Source organism: Delphinus delphis, chromosome 5 (genome assembly GCF_949987515.2).
Source record: "Delphinus delphis chromosome 5, mDelDel1.2, whole genome shotgun sequence".
NCBI lineage: Eukaryota > Metazoa > Chordata > Mammalia > Artiodactyla > Delphinidae > Delphinus > Delphinus delphis.
In genome coordinates, this window is record NC_082687.1 from 84,940,686 (window position 1) to 84,959,757 (window position 19,072).

Below are 19,072 nucleotides of genomic sequence, written 5' to 3' on the forward strand. Positions count from 1 at the left end.
CTTACTGTATATCCTTTCTGGAGAACTCTGATAAATACATCTAGCTTATAGAATTCAACAGAATGAACTAAGCACTGTATTTGGAAGTATAGAAAACACAGACTTGCAACACTGCCCAGCTTCCTTAGAATTAAGTCAGGAACCTGGAGGTTAAGTTCTTTCTTTCTTATTCAGTAACTGAAATTGGAGTAAGACTACAAAATAATTTCACACAAAAGCTAAAAGCAATCTATCTGGGAAAATAATGTGGATACATCTAAGAAGAAAGTGCAAAGCTCTTATTCCTAGCCCTAAAAGTCATCCAGTTCTCCTTCATGTCCATCTTGACTGAGAGCCTTAATGCTAGTTGTAAGTCAGAGCAAGTGTAACTAGCAAAAAAGCCCCTAGGACTGATATGAAAGCCACAGTTTGAAGAGTATGAAAAATTACTAGCTATTGAGAAAATAACTCATTTCTCTGTAAGTACTTGCTTGAAGAAACCAACCGGAAATCTGAATGATAAAATAGAGATTCACTCAATCTTGGTGTCACCCTCCCCCCTCACCCACTCCCTCCAAACAAAAGCTTATTTAACTTTACAGAAAGAAAATTAACAATTTCTCCAGGTTGACCTTTATCTTTTTTAGACAAATTCCTTTTTAGTGGTGGAGTAGTCTTCCAAGGTCTCAAGAGATTGTTTTCAAGGATATATTAGTTTATTTTAGAGAGGCACAGAGCTTTACTTTCTAACATTGTGCTGGATTAAATGCATTCAAATACATTGTCTACTTTGAAATGTGTTTTTGAAAAGTTTTGCAACCATCCTGTATTTATCTCTGAAGTGGAAATTAAGCACATACTTCTCTGTGCATTCAAAATATCTGTATATATCCTTCTTTTAAGTTTTTTGTATTATTTCAAAGAATATATCAGAGTGGCCTCACTGAAATATATTTAAATGATTATTCAGTTACGTTATTTAAGTAGATGGTATTTTATTGCAACTTTATATTGGAGTTTTAAATGAATGTCATAGTATTTTAAAATACTTTCCCACAATTGAGATAATCCTTCTTTAAAATAGAAAGCAAAGAATAAAAAAAGACCGTATTTCAATGTTCCATTTCTTGCAAATAAACATGAATTTTGCTTTGTGCATTTCCTAAGAAGTTCTTGGACCTCTTCATTCATCATTAATTCAATAAACATTTATTAAATAGCTTCTATGTACAAAACATTTTATATCATCATATGCTTCTGCTTTAGAATACAGGGCCTGGTATTATATATTTTATGTCAATTGTGTTGATCAGAAATCATTTAATTTTAGAGATTTACAGCTTTACTTATCTCAACTCCTTTAACTCCTTAATTCTCAGGAACTCTTTCTAAAATCAGTAATTCCTTTATATCAGTTCAGTGTTGAAAAACTAGTAATGGTTTCCATTATATTCAAGATAAAGTTCAAATTCCTTACTGTGACTAAAATTCATTTCACAATCTTAGCATTTCAGCTTCATCTCATTTTCTTTCCCAAATATGTGTATTTGGGAATATATAATATATATAAATATAACTATATGTATTTAATATACACACATATATATATATTATATATATAATATATATATATAAAACCCTGTTCTTTGGCTTTGTCTTGCTTGTGTCATTCTTCAGATATCAGTTGGCTGTTACTTCTTCGAAAAGGTTTTATTTCCTTTCTTGGCCAATAGAATTAGGCACTTACTCCATTGTTCTCCACTATCAAATCCTTATTAGAGGACTCACTGCAGTATTTTGTACATTTTGGGGGGCTGTGCCTTGTGGCATGCGGGATCTTAGTTCCCCAACCAGGGATCGAACCCATGCCCCCTGCATCATTGGGAGCACGGAGTCTTAATCACTGGACCACCAGGGAAGTCCTACATTTTTCTTTATTTTTTAATGCTATATTTTTGTGTGTTGTCCATTAAGTTATTGAATATAGACATTTTGCCTGGAATATATTCGTAAACTGAGCAGGACTTAGTATGTAGTAACCATTCAATACATATCTGATTGAATGAATGAATGATCAAATGAGTAGAAAAATGAGACCTTGAAAAACTAAGTAATTTACTCAATGTCAGAGAGATAGTGGCAAAATGAGAATTGGTATTCAAGTTTTCATATTTGTTGTGCAGTGCTCATAGCTTTACTTCCTTCTACCTAGGTAATGACAGGTAACATTTTCTAGATTCATACAGAGTAGAAAAATATGATATTCCTACCTTAAGGCCAGTAGCTTAAAAACAAAGATAAAGAGATGATAATCAAAAAGGAACCAATTTTTACTCACAGCAGTAATTTGACTGAGAGCCACATGCCTGCTTTCAAGGCCATTCATGTACACATTCCTGATTCACCAAGGACAACTGATGGGAATAAAGACCTTTCCCATTGTCTGTTTGAGAATGTATTGCTCCTTTATTGTAGCCTGTGTTGTGAATCAGAGATGGGCCCCACATCCTTCGGGGGTATGGCAGTTAGCGGCCAGTTACTTAGGAAAAAAAACTCACTAGACTTCCTGTGACCTTTCCTTATCACTACATACACAATTGTATACCCATAGCTCTAGTTGAAGATAGATTAAGCAGAGAATCAGACCAAAAACAAACAAAAAAGACTTTTTTCACTTTACCCTTCTGAGGGCACAATCTTGTACCATCTGGAAAGAAAAGGATGAATTTGACTAGAAATAACAAATACAGGGTGTCTATCAGCATTTCATTAACTTGATAAACTTATCCAGGGAAATCACAGGTCTATAGTTAGGATTTGAGAACACACACTTTTTTTTTTTTTTTTTTTTTTTTTTGCGGTACGCGGGCCTCTCACTGTTGTGACCTCTCCCGTTGCGGAGCACAGGCTCCGGATGCGCAGGCTCAGCAGCCATGGCTCACGGGCCCAGCCGCTCCGCGGCATGTGGGATCTTCCTGGACGGGGGCACGAACCCGTGTCCCCTGCATCGGCAGGAGGACTCTCAACCACTGCGCCACCAGGGATGCCCCAGAGAACATACACTTTTGTTGAAGGAAATAATCCTTGTGAGAGAGGGAAATGGTGAGAGGTCAGAAGCTCAGGGACAAAGGAATGAAAGTGTGGTAAAGACTAGATACAGTCTGGTTCTAATAATGTCACTCTATATTTATATAATTAAAAAGGAATGATCTAAATTTACTTTAATTAGCCATAGCCTCAAAGTTGAGAATTAATAAGAAAATTTTGTTTTGGTCTCTATGACATAATCTTTTTCAGTCAACTCAGTAGTTTTATTGAGCCAATCAAGTTACAGAATATTTACCTAATTTGGGGGAAAATAGTGCAACATTAATTCACTTAAACACAAGAAATATATTAAACCTTTATTTGTCTTTAGGGTATTCCAAAAAACTTAGAAAAATATCTTTTGATACTGTTATAATTACAAATCTTAGACACTATACCTAGTTTGCAACTAGTGCAACATTTTCAATCAACAGATTTAAAAGCGGAACCAACTCTACAAAATGGATGCTATTTTTATTTTCAATTTATAGATTTAAAACCTGAGACATGCAGATGTTTTCTCAGGGCCACAGTCAGAGTGTGGTTTTGGTGTTATCCAGGCAGTGGGGTGCCAGAAGCTGGGCTCATTTCAAGCCATTATACCATGGTTTCTTTCATCTAATGTGGTCATTGAGGACATTTTAGATGTGCTGCACATCTAAAGTTTATATCGTTTATCATTGTTGAAACCTTATACCTATATAAATAACTTTCAGATAATTAAAATTTCTTTGCTTCCAACAGAAAACTTTGAACATAGAAATTCAAAAATATAGAATTATCAAGTACTATACCATTCAACTTCATGCCAGCTATTATGGAGGGAAGAGCATTCTCAGTAATGAAAGTAGCAGGTACATTTTAGGTCAAGATTGTCTAATACTCAACTTTGAATTGTGTTTTTTGGTTTTTGTAAAGAGCCATCCCCCTCCATTCCCCAAATATTTAGTAGAACATTTCTGTGCACACAGGCCCATCTTCCTTATACTTTGTATGTGTCCAGTAGGGAAAGCATGATGCAGAAGAGATCAAGATTCTCAGAAGGTGAGACCAAGTGCGTGAGGAATAATTCCACAAAAGAGGAACCTGGTTCAGAAGTTACAAAATGAAATGGATTTTTTTGCTCCCTTCCTAAAATAATTCTAAGCTAAGTTTCTAGGCCTATGAGGGATTACATAGGGAAAGGAAATGTTAACCACAGGACAGTGGAGGACTTTGGGACATCCAGCCCTCAGCATCTTATTTATAAGGGTTCTCAATGATTCCCTGTGTAGAATGGGTACCCAAAATATACATTCCATTCTTCATTTTTATCAGGATAGGGGAAGCAAAAATTTAGCTACACATCTATCTTTGTTGCTGTTGTTCTTGTTGTTGTTGTTGTTGACATTAAATGCTGGCCAAAGCTGGCAAAAAAGAAAGATTTATTTTTCTTGGGGAACACTGGATGTGTAATCCCATGGTCAGGAAAGTGTTTAAGCTGTCACCATTCTATAGCATGGATTTTCCAAAATCACCCATCATTTCCTATGATTTACTTCAAGTTCTTAGGCAAGCAACAATGCTACAAAGTAAGTCAGCTACAAATTTTCACTGGACAACCCTTCTAGAATCACAACTTCACTCGTTGAAGCAGTTTGACTGGGTTGTCTGTCAGAGTTTGAACATGGTATATGGAGGCGGCTGATACAATCTATTTGAACAATCTTTGTCTTTGCCTATGACTTTTAACAACAAAATTATAAAAATAAGCCCAGGAAACTATTGCCTAAGATTATAATTAATACAGTGTGCTTCTAAGCTTTATATATGTCACAACAACAACAGAACATCAAATGAGAAAAAGTTCTCAAATGTAAGGTAGTCCATAGGGAAAAGCCAATAGATACAGAATCATAAAACGCTGACTCTATGCAGCTACAAGTCCAGGGAGAGGAAAACCTTTGACATAACTACTGTTAGTCTGATATAAACTAAGGGAATATTCTGATATATGATTCAAAGGAAGCACTGGATAATTTTTTTGCCTTCTGGCTGCAGATGACATTGAAGGAAGGATGGACAAGGACTGATTTGGCTTTGGTCAGGATGTTTGCCTGCTTGGATGTATTACAACATGTAGGATTTATATCTAACTCTTTAAAAAAATGGGTGAGGAGGAAATTTTGAAAGAAATCTATTCCAGAAATTTCATTAGCCCACAAAATAATTTGATATCGTCAATATCAAGAAAAAAAATCTAAGAATTAATTGCCATCTACCTCTGGCTATCAGGAGGAAAAATTAACTTTTATAAAGGAGGGGCACATATAACTATCAGAGACAATTGTGTGTGTAAATTTAAGTTAATTTCACTTTTATAATTTCAAATCTATTCATTGTTTTTTTTTCAGTGAAATAGTAACTATATAGTTTATATATCAAAATATATATTTATCATGATTATAACTGATTTTAGTAATTTTATTAACTGAAATATCTTCTATGAGTTTTATTTGACAGCCAAATAGACTTACCTATTTTAAAAATGTTCAACCCAAAGACTGGCAAAGTTTATAGCAAAGGCCTAATGGTCTGCACTAGTAGATAGTTGTGTATAATTCTGTTAATTGAATGCATACTAAAACAATTCTTTAAATATAGACAAAGTACTTATTGAAACATATACACACAATGTATTTGCTTTTATTTATTTATTTTTTTATTATATATATATATATATATATATTTTTTTTTTTTTTTTTTTTTTTTTTTTTTGGACACGCTGCATGGCTTGTGGGATCTTAGTTCCCCGACCAGGGATCGAACCCTTACCCCCTGCAATGGAAGCACAGAGTCTTAACCACTGGACCACCAGGGAATTCCCTGTATTTGATTTTAAATCAGACCATTTTATACGATCTAAAATTGTCCAAATGATTTTTTTAAATTAATTTATTTGTTTATTTATTTTTGGCTGCATTGGGTCTTTGTTGCTGCATGCAGGCCCTCTCTAGTTGCGGCGAGCAGGGGCTACTCTTTGTTGCGGTGCATGGGCTTCCCATTGGGGTGGCCTCTGCCGTTGTGGAGCACGGGCTCTAGGCGCACGGGCTTCAGTAGCTGTAGCTTGCAGGGTCTAGAGCGCAGGCTCAGTACCTGTGGTGCACGGGCTCGGCACCTGTGGTGCACGGGCTCGGCTGCTCTGCGGCATGTGGGATCCTCCCAGACCAGGGATCAAACCCAGGTCCGCTGCACTGACAGGCAGACTCCTAACCACTGCGCCACCACGGAAGCCCCCCAAATGATTTTTGAGGTAATTTCTGGAGCTTAAAAAATTTAGATTTTTCTGGAATACCTACACTTATGGCCTAAAATGCAAATATAAGACTTTTGGCCCCATCGAGCTATATACATTTTCAATAAGACATAATTTAACCCATGATGTATAAGTGTTCATATGAAATTAGTTAATATTAACTCATTCCTGTGTAACTTGACTTTCTTTTCAGTTTGTAGTGTAGACTTGTTCATTATACATGTAACATTACAAAGTACTTCTGCTAGATGCCAGGGAGTCAAGGCAAACTTTTGAATATAAGAATTTTTGTCAATGTGTTTGAAAGAAATAAGATTTAAAATAACATCAAACAAGTAGAGCAAGTGGAGCTCAAGTGTTCTTATGATGATGTCTCAAAGACACGGTGGAAGCATTCCCAACTCTCACTCTTCACTATGTTTTAGCAGTAGGTTTATTGCCCTAACTACACTTACCGTCAAATAAATGAATGTTCTGGAAAATGCACTTCTTGATTTGGCACTGGTTTACAGAAATATCATAACCTTTACTTTTTATTCAAAGCTGGTTATAATCTGCTCTGTATATCATGGCATGAACTCAGTGTAGCATTCTGTTTAATAGACAAAAATCATAGTAAGTTAAGTCTTAGATGAAGGAAAATAAATTATACATTTATGAGTAATCTAAATAATCGGCTTTCATGCTTTAGATGTATCTTTCCGTTCTTTTATTTAAAAAAATATCTGTTGAAGGCCAAGTAGAAGGTATAAACTTTGCTAGATGCTGGTATTTTAAAGATGAATAAGACATGCTTTCAGCTCTCAAGTTGCCTAAATTCTGGCCAGGGATATTACAGTAAACCCACACTCTAATAGTTGTGTATTTAGGAATTTCACAGTCATTTGTTGTTTGTATCTCAGAAAAGCATAGCCAAAATTCATTCTGTAATGTCCCAATTAACACATATGTACTCCACATAGTTGCCTTTGGGTATATTTAATTTCTGATAATGAAATAGTATATAGTATGTGAAACCTGTTTAAATTTATTATTTTTAAATGCATATGCCTTCGAAGAAACTAATTAAATCAATTAAACATTAAAATTGGAGCATTAAAGTATGACAAAACCTGTTTTCTTAGAACTCTAATAATTTGTGTCTCTCACAATCTCTGAAGAAATAATAATTAGCATTTCCCTTAGGACTCATGAAAGACTTCCTTCGAAGAAAAAAATGCATTTTAAAATACTAGAATTTTTTATTGCCTTAAATTTATTTAGCATGAATGTCATTCCATACCTCTCATTCACTCTTACATTTAACACTTTGATAATATTTAGGTTAAAAATGTTACTTAGTCTGTCTTACTTCCATCATTCAGAGAGAGTCCTCTTTGTGTTTTATTTCACTAATTCGAATCTGTTTTAACTTGCTAATCCCTGTGATCTACAACTTCTTCCTAGAAGTAGGTTTTACAAACTAAGTAGTATCTTCCAGGTTATTGGAGCACCATTCTATAAACATAGGAAGCCAGAATGTTCTAAATAATACTCTTGTGGTTTAAATAAATTAAGAGTTTCTAAAACTAGCTACTTCATTCCAAGAGAATTATAAAGGTTGTAAATTGATATATCTTAGTTCTTTAAAGAAGAATCTTATGGATAGCACCATTGCATTTTTGAGAGCATAGAATACTAGTTTTATTTGGAACTGGGCAAGTTATGTAATTTTAAATGCTGTAAAATGGCACAAGAAATAAAGGAAATGGTGCTGTATTAATAATTTCACAACTCTGGTTAACTAGATTGGACCAAACTGAGAGTGTTCTGCCTAGACTAAAGGTTCTAACTCTAAAGAGTAATTAAAAGCCACTTGTTGCAGTACAAGAATAATATTAACCAAAAAAATAGGAAGAAAATGCATACATGCCTACTGAAATGTACCAACACAACATGGCCAGAAAATATCTTCACTTCCTCTCCATCAGGTCTACTTAGGCTGGGTCTAAGGAAGGTGGAGATTCAGAAGAGGAAGACAAAGATGGTTGGCTTGACTCCATAGAATCAGGATTACTTCATCTTATCTCTATTGCTTCATGTAAGTTGATATATAAAGCCTCATGAACTGGCAAATTGTTAGGAAGGATCTAGACAACAACAAAAAGAGTCATAGAAAATACTTAATACAAAACGGCCCCCATATTAAGCAAGTAATACATAGACAAGGATAACAAAAGATGTAATTAAATCTGTGTCCTCTGTCAAATCCAGCACAGCTTGACTCTCATACTGTTCACCACATACCTTTAAACTTGAAATAAAGAAAACTCAAATAAAGAGAATTCACTGTGGAATCATTTGTCTATACCTTCTTATGAGAGTTTAACAGTGACTAAACTTTAAACCATCAATTATATTGTGTATGTCCTAAGTAAATTTTATTGATTCCCCTATTTTGCTCTAGAGATTCTCATATTCAGGGGTAGAGAATATTTGATGGTCTAGTTATATAAAATTTATTAAATTAAATTAATATTTACTGTGCCTGATGCAGTGATGAAAGCAACAGGGTTAATATTGCTCTCATGGAGCTTATATTATGAATAGATATGTAGAATGCTTAAGTATACAATTAAAAATCAAGGTAAAAATGAAAGAGTTGTCAAATTTGATCTCTCTCTCTCTCTCTCCTCTCTCTCTCTTTCTTTTGTTTTCATTTCTTTCTTTTATTTGACCTGCCTTCCCAGGGGAGGACCTGAAACTTTGGAGACAGCAAGGCACTAATCAGGAACCTAGGTGTAGAGCAGTGGAAATGGGAGCCTGAGTCCTGAGCAGATGTTATGCAGTCAGCAACGGACACAGCCTGGTCCTGTGCTCTCATTGGGACCGAAGAGAAAGTAAAATATCACTTTTCCTATTTTTCCTATTACTCTTTCCTTGGTTTGCATGTCCTTGGGTAGCTTCAGGAATCTTTCCGTCTTTCACCTGATCTTTTGATCTTTTGTGCATTATGTTGTCAATATAAATAACCTAAATTTGACCTACTTCTTGCTTGGAGCCACCATATATGACTGCCCTCTTCTCAGGAATTGGGTCCTTTTTGTAAAACATTAACTGTCTTTGAGATTTTAACCACTGGTCATACTGAGGATAAACCTTCTGTAAAACCTGAATGCAGAGCCTACCTGCCTTGTTCTATTGGCTCCTAAGTCCTCCTGGGGCTCAGAGCTTTGCTCTAGCTTTATATCTGAACTGATTAATATGCAAATGGTGCTCCTCATATAAGTGGACCGGATTCAAACTTAAGACCATCAGGAGAGACCACCCCTTGCACAAATTTTCTGTCATCTTTTTTATTTATATCTAATAAGAGTCAGGTTCTTAAAACTTGAATATTTCAATTTTTTTAAACAGCCTCAGTGATTTGTTTCCATAAAAACTCAAAAAATGACTCTCTTTTTTGCTTTTTAATATGTTTCTTTCAAAGTTTGTAGACATTTCAATTTTTCTTTTGTATATATTTTTCTAACTTTCTCAACACTCCCTCCCTGAGCAGTATATATCCACCATATTCATTACCCTATTTTGTATAAAGCATGAACACATGCTAGACAGTTATACTTTAACATTCCTATTCTAATCACTCTTCCTAACACTTGCACCCTTCAGCCCTATGTTTAAGATGGGTATTTGTCTACTAACATTCATTAACTTCTTCCATAGTACAGATTTATTACTCAAAGACAGCTTTCTAACCAGACAATATATTTCTTAGCTACTGTTTCATCTTGTTTGGGCATATGACTAGCTTTTGTCAAAGAAATGAGCAAAAGTATCCTAGTTCTGGTTTAAGGCTTCAAAACACAAATCCATGCTGTCTTATTACTTCCAATAGTTATGTGCAGATCATGATAAAGATAATGATTGTGGAACTAGAGCCCCCAAATGGAAGAATCCTGGGTCACTGTATCACTAAAGGGAAGAAAGACATGTTACAACCAAGAATAACAGAACAGAATTTTTTCATAAATAATAAATAAGGGCTTCCCTAGTGGTGCAGTGGTTGAGAGTCCGCCTGCCGATGCAGGGGACACAGGTTCGTGCCCCGGTCCGGGAAGATCCCATATGCAGCGGAGCGGCTAGGCCCGTAAGCCATGGCTGCTGAGCCTGCGCGTCCAGAGCCTGTGTGCCACAACGGGAGAGGCCACAACAGTGAGAGGCCCGCGTACCACAAAAATAATAATAATAATAAATAAGATTATATTTCAGACATATATTTTGGATCATTTTATTATCACCACACACTTGCATTAACTAACTAAAACAACCCAAACCCTTTTAGTCCAAATAACTTTCACGTTTTTCCACCGGGAAGACTTTTGTGGATGTTCCTAGACTAGTTTGCGTGTTCCTCCTATGTGCTCCCTAAGTCCATGTTATATCACATATAATGTCTATCATTAAGCCATATTACATAGTTTTAATTTAACTTCCCAAGTAGGCTGTATTTGTTTTTGCTCGCAAAATAGGAGTAGTTTCTGCCTTATTCTGGGTAACATCCCCAGGACCTAGCCTTGTGACTTGGAACATATGAAGTCCTAAATAAATATGCACTCAAGTAAGAAATGATAGAACATATAGAAATGATTGGAAAGCCACATTGACTTAAGATCTAAAGGCTCTAGTGATACCTCAGAAAGTCAATAAATACATTAATTTGAAAACAGTGTTTTCCCTTATTTATTCATTGAATGTCTTTTTAAAATAAGGCCTTACACCTTCACCAAAAATATTTCCAAATGAACAGTTGCATAAGCTTATTTTATTAAATGCTAGATTTGTAGAATTTGAAAATAGTGTTCATAATACCATGTGAGAGTTAAAAAAAAATCTAATGAATGTGCTAATTTTTTTTATTTGCTGCAAAAATGGTAGTCAATATTTGTGTCATGCCCATCAGTATGCCTCATATACTTATTTAACATTGATATGTTAAATATAAATAAATATTAAAAGTGTTAGTGGCTATGCATATCTGCATTTTGTATGATTAATTTTCAAAAGAAAAAATTATCAACAGCCAAAACACTTCAGAAATGTAGTTCAGAAATGCAAAGACGCTTTTACTAGATTAACCAACCATGTGAAAATAGCATCTTTGAACTATAGATATTTTTGCTTAATATGACAGCTAACTAAGCTTCTCTTAAGTACAATTTTTCTACAGAAACTGAAAAGCTTTTCCAACTCATTTATAGATTGGACATTTTTATATATTCAAAGGGAGATGATGCTTGCTTCCATACCTCTTCAATTTTTGGTGCTTGTACTCCTAAATAAAATAGATTTTTTTCAGGTTAATCGCCTTTAGCCAGAATCTGAACTGTTTCTTGTTAAATTCAATTGCTCTTAGGCTTAAGCTACTTTTAAGATTTCCCCTTTCATAATTAAGATAAAATCCTCAATTAAAATCCTTTCTGAAAGAGTTCTGGTTTACTGTCAGCGTACCAAGGCTATGGAATGTAACCTAATTCACTGTTAGATCTCTAGTGTATCTGAAAATGTACAATAATTCATGTTCATCTGAGTATACTTACCAATTATAAGTTGAACATTTCTTTGAGGCTTAATGAGTGTGTTCTTTCTTTTAATACTCATTTTGGAGTTGCAATTTCTAGTTTTCCTATCCTATCAATTCTAAACTAATCAGCCAATTCGCTGTTAATTAGGTTAGGTTTTCATTTTTGAATTATTCTTAAGAAGAAAGGGAGGTTTGATATGTTATACTTTGTATCTAAGCCTTATCTAAAATATCTGATTAGTGCTTGGAACAAATTATAACACATGATTCTTACTGTTCCATACCACCACTAAATACAAACAAGGAACTCTAAATGTTACTTTCATAACCAAATAATTTTGGTTTCATTCATGCCTGTGCATATGTACCTGAATTTATCTTGTTACCAATGAAAATGTTCTTCATTTATGGCAAGTTGTTTGTTGAGCTTTGAAAGCAGGGCATAGGGACCCAAATCATTAGTCATGATTCAGAGAGACCCAAATAAGTGAATCCTTTTGAAAATTGAATCACAGCATGGCCTTTATGATTCTGTTTGTGTGTTAGTACTTTGGAACATCTAAAAGTTTTGGAAAAGTACACAAAGTTTCAGTATTGCAAGCACAATTCACAATGGTGAATCCAGCCAATATAATCCCAAGAGTGAAAATAAATTAAAATAAAATAAAAGATGATTTCTAACCTAACTTCATACTTCTGTTTATCAGCAAAAAGTACAAGTTTTGTTAAAGCTCAGGGTGTCAATTATCTTACTTTTCTTTGTATATTTCCTACATAATTAAAAAAACATGTTTAATATTTTAATTTTACCTTTTTAGAGCATTTTGTTGCATCTGCATGAAGTGCTTAAAATATTTTTGAACAAAAGGAAAAAGTATTCATGTCTGTATATGGTGTTCAAGTGTTATTCATTCTCTGTAATCATGTTTAGATGGTCTTTCCCCATCTTATCTCTTCTTTTTCTTCCTTGCTTAACTATTTTTGGTCTTTGCCAATATCTTGAAAACTAACTTGGAATTTTTCATAATTTCACTCTTTCAATACAGTGAAACTGTTCTTTCTTTAAGGATCTATATAGTTCTGTGCATGAAGATAAAATAGATTCCATATAGTTTGGTCTAATAAGTAAACTGCTTATCCAAAAGTAATCCAGGTAATATCATATAATAAAATATGGTAAAAAGAAGGCCATTGTCATAGATCGGTTTTCCTGGGAAGCAGATTTGGCAAAGGAGGTTAGATGATGGAGTTTTGTTAGGGTGTGCCCTCAAGTTCTATGTGTTACGTCATGGAGATAAGTTGGCCTACGATGCAGTCACAATGAGAACTTTAGCGGATCTTATGGGACACACTGAAGCTGAGATGATCCTTCAGAGGTTTCCCAGGTTGAGGCAATGAGGTCATGTCTTTATATCCTGGCACTTACCTATCACTGGATGTGGCCTTCCCAGGGACCAGAGTTTGTCAGTTGAGGCAATTCCCAAAGTGAGCTCACAGCTCAGAACTTCCAGCCAGCAACCTTCCCAAGAGCTGAAGGAATAAATCCTCTAGAACTGAAGGCAGTATCCGGCAGCACAGCATCAACAATAGGCAGTATGCCTAATATTATTACCTTGATATAAAATTAAAAGTCTCAATAAGTTCTTTCAATTTGATGTATAATTGAAATCATAGGAAAACTAAAAGTTTAGAGTTATTCATATTTGAAAAGTGGGAGAGTATTGTCACCTGAACAGAATTTACATTTAGTACATTCTTTCTTTTATTTCTGTGCTTACTCTCCTTTCTTAGTAATCTTTCTCTCTTTTTTTTTTTCTGATAAATACCCATTATCCTCATATGTTTTCTCTGAATTCATAATCTCTCCTCCTTTACACCCCCAATTATCCTATTTTCTCCAATATCTTGATTTCATATAGCAGTATTAGAATCAATAATTCTATTTAACTAAGGTATAAAATATAATGTATGTCATTAGCAACTGAATATTTGCCACAAGATGAATTGTAAAATAATCCTTCATGGGGCATTTTCCTGTAAAATGAATGTCTTCCATCCCCATTCATGTCACCTGAACCCTATTCTTGACAACCTGTAATGGGAAAGGCACCCCACTAGTGATTCCTAATCTCATATGTACCTAATAACCTCTGATTTTACAGATATAAGGGATGAAAGAGTTTAAGTCACTCTTCCAGTAACAGGCTGTTCCAAAACTGCAAGAACCTGTTACTGATCTTTCCCTTATGTCTCGATGTTTAATTAGTGTCCCCACGGCTATCACAGTGTCTAGAGAATAAAACGTCTTTGAAAAATATTTGTTGTTAGAAGTAGACAGAGAGTCAGGAATAAACCAAGAAAATGATCTTCAGTAGTGGAACACCAGGCAACAAAGCCCTCAGAAAAGGCAGCTATTTTGTGGTCAAGAATTTAGAACACATTTACTATTATAAAATTTACAATGTATAAAAGTTATGTTAAAGGTTATGTAAAGATTATATATTCTGGGGCTTCCCTGGTGGCGCAGTGGTTGAGAGGCCGCCTGCAGATGCAGGGGACAAGGGTTCCTGCCCCGGTCCGGGAAGATCCCACATGCCGTGGAGTGGCTGGACCCGTGAGCCATGGCCACTGAGCCTGCGAGTCCGGAGCCTGTGCTCTGCAGCGGGAGAGGCCACAACAGTGAGAAGCCCGCGTACCGCAAAAAAAAAAAAAAAAAAAAAAAAAAGATTATATATTCTGGATTTTAAGTACCCTTAGCAGCAATTAAGAACTTGCAAAGACGTCAGCTGGGCTCCTGGTTGTCACTATATTAAGCTTCTGTTGATTCTAGGACAAATAAATAAATTAGGAAGTAAATGGGAAACATGTATCTTTCCCTTTAGAGGTGATCTTCTAGAAAGTGAGAAATAGAGCATATCTCTGGTCATGTAAACAGAACTGGATAATTTTAATGAGTCTAGTAATTTTACAACATTGACTTGCCTTAGGACTATATCATCTGAGTCTTGTACTAACTCTGAGCTTGTTTCCCCCGCTGAAAAATGAGGTTCTTGCTCTACAGTCTCGGAAGTCTCCCCAAGCACTAACATTCTCTAAATCTATGAATACCCCTTGATCATTTCCATCTGCATCGTTTCTCACGTTTTTATTTCTTTCTGTGTGTTTTTTTGTTTCCCAGTTTATCATGCAGTACTTTTTGTAACCTTACACATTCCTCTGGGTATGTTTTCTCATATATAAGGCACATTTTTGGCTAAACATCAGAATTATACTTTTGAGAATACTCATATTTTTAGCTTCTAAAATGTTAATATATGTAATCTTGAAATGCTGAGTCAAACCTTGTGAATGATGTCCTGTAAGGTGTATATATTGTATTCACTTCTTAGAATCAAAAAAACAAAAATAAGATATTCTGAGTTCCAAAACACTTCTGGCTCTACTGAATTCATCTAAGTTTTATGGACCTGAATATATATTTTACAAAATTGATAAAGAGATTGTTGTTCTTAAGACTTAGATATGGGCTTTTAATTAGAATGGCTTTTACTGCTTTTCACAGGTTTAAAACTTTCAATGAGCAAGTAATTTTATTGCTTCATTGACATAAATCATTACTTTTATCATCTCTCATTACTTATTGTTTTAATTCTTTGCTAGTTAATCAGAGGCCCCAGCTTACTATTCTTCCACTATATAGTGCTAAAATAAACACTTCCACTTGCCCGATATACTACACATTAAATTCTTGATTTAAAAATAAACACTAGGCTCAATAGAGTTTGCAATAACTTTCTAATAGCTTAAGTTAGTTCCGGGTTTTAGACTTTGAATATTTTTTCCTCGTTGCTATGATCATTCACAATTTTTTTCTAGTGCTCAGTCCAGTGAGATTTCCAGTGAGATTTCCAGTTTGAGTGCTAGCGTTAATTTCTGGAGCCAGATCCCACTGAGTGCAGAAAGGCCATTTATTGTTACAGAGCAACAAAACCTTGTACCAGAAAAAAATGTTTCCCAGTCCTACATGCTTGCTACAAACTTTCATCTTCCAGAGTGTGCCTTTTGACATAAATAGTTGTGCAAAAATTATGGAGCACTTCTGAATAAATCTACAATATATCTTTAAAGAATTATTCTCCCAAAGTAGCCCATGAGGAGAAATATAACAAACAAGCAAGACACTCACTGAAAAGGATGGTCTGAAATGTAATTGAAAATTGTTGTTTCACTGCAGAGAATTTCATAATTAACTCTCCCAATTATTGCAGTGATTATTCAAGTTTTAATATATTCTAGCAAAAGTCCTTTCAGTACAAGGGTAAGATATTTAAAAATAAGTTGCTATTGTACTTTTAAAAACTTTAATATCGTGTTATATTTTGTTATATGAAATCTTGCAAGTGATGTTACGATTATTGCTTTGGCTCCTATTATTTTCCAAAAGCTTAAATACTTTTAGATCTTCCAACACAGTACAAGTCTCTCATTTGTAGAAGTGAAGGAAAGAATACAGAGCCTTCCATAGAATTGAATATTGTCTTACTACAGATTGATTCTTCCTTTGAGTCCTAATTTTAGTGATTTCCTTCCTTATGAGTTTGTAGACTATATTAGAAAAAATACCTGCATTTTGGAGTCAGAGTGACTTGGTTTCAAATCTCAATTCCTAGCTGTATAACTTCAGAAAAAAATGTCATTTTATTCATGTGTACAAAGAAAAATAATTGTACCACCTTCATAATACTATGACTCTGACCGATAAACCATCTGATGCCCAAGAAACACACAGTCTGCTGTCACACTTCAGTAAGTACTGGCTTCTTTTCCACTAAGTGGAAGGAGACACCCTATCTGAGCTATGTAACCTAAGCTCTGAAATTTGTGAAAAAAAGTTTTAACTCTTTTACCAAACAGTCAGATATGTTTTAAAATTCTTTAATTATTAATAGTAATTTTTAAAAGTATATATTGAATGTTTACTCTTTTCCAAGCATCACAGAATCAGGGAAGAATGTAAAGTTCTTCCTATCAAGTATCTTCATTAGGGACGAGATATATATGTAGAGAGAGAGATATAGATAGATAGATACACACACACACAAATATATGTTATATTAGAGGTAAAAGCCAACAAAAGTAAATTTTATTTATTTTCTAGGCTCATACTAGATTTATTAGTACTGATAAGTATCTAGAAACTTTTATCTGAAAAAGAAATGGTATCTCTTTTTGGTGATTAATGATTTTCCATCTTTGCTCATAGTTATCACAAATGACCTGAGAGTCATGGTATGCTGTCCATGTTTGTGTCACAGGTAGAGCAGAAAAATTCCATTGAAAACACTGATTTCCTTGTTATTGCAATCTTCTTTTCTTTGCAAGTTCAATTCTACTTTTTCCAAAGAAAAATATATAAATGTTTGAAATATTTCCTACCTAATATCTTCCAGCTCAACCTAGTCTCCCTCTCTGGGCAACAATATTCATTTCTTTTGGTTGTTACTTTTCCTTTTATTAGTTATTTTCAAATAATATATTTATACTTCCATTTCTTGATTCATCAATTTTAGACATATTTATTTACTTCATCACTTGCTTCCTACTGAAGTGTGGTTTACATGTATTATCACTCCCTTCTTTGCCATATCAGCATTGATAAATCACAATTTGAATTAAAATGATTTCAGTCTTACCATGTTGTGACTATATAATTTGGGTCGCTGCAAATTTAAGGACTCTTTGATGATTATTTTTCTGCTATATATGTTTTTATGTTTATGGAGTTAAAATGTACCTTTTTAAAATTACTTGCTTGGAATTAGTATTAAAAAGATAGGTATGTGTAGTCTAGAACCTCGGCATCTTGGCCAGTTTCCAAATTCAAACTATTCCTGTGAAAAGCCTCCTTGCTTAGAACGTGGCACTATGGAAGCCCAGTGCTATTTCCTTAAGCAATGACCTTAAGCAAGTCATTTAACTCTATGCCTCAGTTTTCTCATATGTAAAATAAAGGTAATCAGTAATTACCATGTAATTGTAAAACAATTGTATACTTGGAAGATACAATATCTAGATGTGTAGTAAGGAGGGCTAGTCAGGACATTACTTGATAGAAGCATATATATATATATTTTTAAATATTTTTTTAAATATTTTCTTTATTAAGAGCTGAAACTGATTCAATTTGACTGATGAATAACTCCTGAGTAATATATATGCTATGATGCTACCAATGAAAAAAGATGTTTTTGTCTTAAAGAAAGTGCTTTTCTTTCCTTTAAATACCAAGAGCTAAAACATCTTCATATTGAAAAGCTATATGCTTACCTGACATTGTCATTCTGAGGTGAAAAATATTTAATAATACAAAATAACTAGCAATATGACATGAATGAATTGGAGCTCTTTTCCCATCTTATTTAGTTCATTTCATTGCTGTAGTTCTAAATACATTGTAGGCACTTTGTGGGCATGTACTACTATTTTTCTCTTGTTCATAATTCATTGAATTAACATTGCACAACTAATTCAAATGTAGGAAATCAGTGATGGAAGATATGAATGTGGTTGACGAACTGAATTTTCTTTTGTACACATGGAAAGTATCAATGATAAAATGTCTTCTCTGTTCTCTTCATTCATTAAGTTGGTATTTATTAATAGCATCCACAATGTGACAGCAAGTAAAGACAAAGACTTTCTTCTCATAGTATTTACTTTCTGTGTTACGTTAATAAAACAACCAAACAAATCAATTACATGTGGGAAAGCTTGGCATAGTCAAAAAACTGAAAGGTCAATGTGATTGGAGCCCAGAGATCAAAGGGTAGAGTGAGGTGTATGACACTCAAGAAGTTGAGGAAGGGCTGAGCTAAGCAAAGTTGTCTGCAAGGATGTTGATCTTTAATCCTAAGAGCTTGGGAAATCCATAGAAATATGTTATCACAGCAAATGTCATGAGGAGATTTGAATTTTGAAGACAACTCTTAATACAGTGCAAAGGAGGAACTGGAGGGTACTAGAGTGATTGTGGGAGACCAGTTGGAGGTCTGTCCTTTGGAGTTGAGTGGTAACCATGGGGGTGGGGAAAAATAACACCATTTGAGGAATAAAATTAGTAGCACAAACCGTGTGATAGAATATGAGCC